Consider the following 3446-nt stretch of genomic DNA (forward strand, 5'->3'; position numbering starts at 1 on the left):
GCATTATAATTTTGAACATTTTGAGAACATGGCACAATCTCCATCCCGTGAGAGGACTCTAAGGGAAATGGTTGCACCTGATTTCACCTGCGAAAGCTTGTGCATCCAATACCCTAATGAGGATGTCCCATATGTTCTTAAAACTGGACTGATCCATTTGCTTCCAAAGTTTCATGGCCTTACAGGTGAAGACCCGCACAAACATTTGAAAGAATTCCATATTGTCTGATCCACCATGAAACCCCCAGATGTCCAGGAGGATCACATATTTCTAAAGGATTTTCCTCATTCTTTAGAGGGAGTGGCAAAGGACTGGCTATATTACCTTGCTCCAAGGTCCATCACGAGCTGGGATGACCTCAAGAGAGTATTCTCAGAAAAAAATTTCCCTGCTTCTAGGACCACGACCATTAGAAAGGATATTTCAGGCATTAGGCAACTCAGTGGAGAGAGCCTATATGAATATTGGGAGAGATTTAAAAAACTATGTGTCAGTTGCCCTCACCACCAGATTTCTGAGCAGCTTCTTCTCCAATATTTTTATGAAGGACTCAGTAACATGGAGAGAAGTATGATTGATGCTGCCAGTGGTGGAGCCCTTGGAGACATGACCCCTATTGAAGCCAGAAATTTAATTGAGAAGATGGCTTCAAACTCCTAGCAATTTAGTGCCAAAAATGATGCTATTGTCATTAGAGGAGTGCATAAAGTAGCCACGAATTCATCTTCATCAGTTGAGACTAAGAAGCTTGAAGGCAAACTAGATGCCTTGGTTAACCTGGTAACCCAACTGGCCATGAATAAAAAATCTGCACCTGTCACCAGACTCTGTGGTTTATGCTCCTCTGCTGACCACCACACAGACCTTTGCCCTTTTGTGCAACAATCTGAAGCAATTGAACAGCCTGAAGCTTATGCTGTAAACATCTACAATAGACCTCCTCAACCTCAGCAGCAAAATCAGCCACAACAAAACAATTATGACCTCTCTAGCAACAGGTACAATCCCGGGTGGAGGAATCATCCCAACCTTAGATGGTCAAATCCTTCACAACAGCAGCAGCAACAACAACAACCTTATTTTTATAATGCTGCTGGCCCAAGCAGACCATACGTTCCTCCACCAATCCAGCAGCAACAACAACAACAACAACAACAATAGCCCCAGAAACAACAAACAGTTGAGGCTCCTCCGCAACCTTCCCTTGAAGAACTTGTGAGGCAAATGACTATGCAAAACATGTAGTTTCAATAAGAGACCAGAGCCTCCATTCAGAGCTTAACTAATTAGATGGGACAATTGGCTACACAGTTAAATCAACAAGAGTCCCAAAATTCTGAGAGATTACCTTCTCAATCTGTCCAAAATCCCAAAAATGTGAGTGCCATTGCTTTGAAGTCAGGAAAGCAGTGTCAAGGACCTCAACCAACAACATCTTCCTCATCCGCAAATGAACCTGCCCAACTTCACTCTACTCCAGAAAAAGATGATGACAAAAATTTAAAGAGTAAGTTACCTAACAATTTCTATGCAGGTGAATCTAAAAAGAAGCAGCATATCGCTCTTCCATTCCCGCCAAGAGCAATTTCGAACAAAAAAATGGAAGAGGCAGAGAAGGAGATCTTGGAAACATTTAGAAAAGTAGAGGTAAACATACCTCTGCTGGATGCAATAAAGCAAATTCCAAGATATGCTAAATTCTTGAAAGAGTTGTACACTCATAAGCGGAAGCTTAAAGGAAGTGAAAGAATTAGTATGGGCAGAAATGTCTCCGCATTGATTGGTAAATTTGTTCCCCAAATCCCTGAAAAATGTAAAGATCCAGGTACATTCAGCATACCTTGTATTATAGGGAACAATAAGTTTGACAATGCCATGCTAAATTTAGGAGCTTCTGTTAGTGTGATGCCTCTGTCTATCTTTAATTCTCTATCTCTTGGTCCCTTGCAATCAGCTGATGTGGTAATTCATTTAGCTAATAGAAGTGTTGCCTATCCTGCTGGTTTCATAGAGGATGTCTTAGTTAGAGTTGGTGAACTGATTTTCCCTGTTGATTTTTATATTTTGAATATGGAGGAGGGATTTTCTAAAGGATTCGTTCCCATCATTTTAGGCAGACCTTTTATGAAAATTGCTAGAACTAAGATAGATGTATATGCAGACACACTATCTATGGAGTTTGGTGATATAACTATTCATTTTAATATTCTTGATGCTATGAAACACCCATCTGAAGATCTTTCTGTATTTCGTGTTGAAATAATTGACCATATTGTTGATGAATACATGACTGATCTTCATTCTAATCTGCATGCCTGTCACTCTTCATGCATTGAATCTGAATTTGTACTTGATCATATGTCTGAATTTGATGCTGAGAGTGAATCTGAAATTTATATTGATTACATGTCTGATGATGTTTTACCTCTTGAGATTGATTTTCTAGAGTCAGATAGAACTAACCATGTTTCAGGAAGTACACATACCTCTGACTTTCTTTATGAGGTACAGGCTAAGAAACCATCTCTTTCTACCATTATCCAGCCACCCACACCAGAATTGAAGCCTCTGCCATCAAATTTAAAATATGCTTATTTGGATGATAGTAAAAGTTTCCCAATAATTATATCTGCCTCCCTTGCTGATAAGTAAGAGGAGAAGCTGTTATCAGTTCTCAAGAAGCATAAGAAGGCTATAGGCTGGACCCTGGCAGACATTCCTAGTATTAGTCCATCCACATGTATGCATCGAATAAATTTAGAGGATGGGGTTAAACCAGTAAGACAACCACAGAGAAGACTCAACCCAGTGATTCTTGATGTAGTAAAGAAGGAGATAGCCAAGCTTTTGCAAGCTGGAATCATTTATCCTATCTCCGACAGCCAATGGGTGAGTCCCATCCAGGTAGTCCTGAAGAAAACTGGCCTCACCGTGATAAAAAATGAGAAGGAGGAGTTGATTCCTACTTTGGTGCAGAACAGTTGGAGAGTCTGCATCGACTATAGGAGGTTGAACCAGGTTACCAAAAAGGACCATTTTCCACTGCCATTCATTGACCAGATGCTTGAATGCCTGGCAGGTAAATCACACTACTGTTTCCTTGATGGTTTTTCTGGTTATATGCCAATCACTATTGCTCCTAAGGATCAGGAACAGACCATATTCACCTACCCCTTCAGCACTTTTGCCTATAGGAGGATGTCCTTCGGCTTGTGCAATGCCCCTGGTACCTTCCAGCAGTGCATGATTAGTATTTTTAGTGATTTTTTAGAAATTTGCATAGAGGTGTTTATGGATGATTTTACTGTTTATGGATCCTCTTTTGATATTTGTTTGGATAGTCTGGAAAAGGTTTTGAATAGATGCATTGAAACTAACCTTGTTCTAAATTTTGAAAAATGTCATTTTATGGTTGAGCAAGGTATAGTTTTAGGTCACATTATTT

The 3446-nt window shown here is 39.9% G+C and overlaps 1 non-coding gene across 1 annotated transcript; it reads right to left on the bottom strand.

The window, feature by feature from the left end:
- Positions 1–406: 406 nt before the first annotated feature.
- Positions 407–513, bottom strand: LOC112999491 (small nucleolar RNA R71). The gene has a single exon (XR_003264677.1). It is a non-coding gene; the product is annotated as a small nucleolar RNA R71 (small nucleolar RNA).
- Between the last annotated feature and the right edge of the window lie 2933 nt (positions 514–3446).

Source organism: Glycine max, chromosome 14 (genome assembly GCF_000004515.6).
Source record: "Glycine max cultivar Williams 82 chromosome 14, Glycine_max_v4.0, whole genome shotgun sequence".
Lineage (NCBI taxonomy): Eukaryota > Viridiplantae > Streptophyta > Magnoliopsida > Fabales > Fabaceae > Glycine > Glycine max.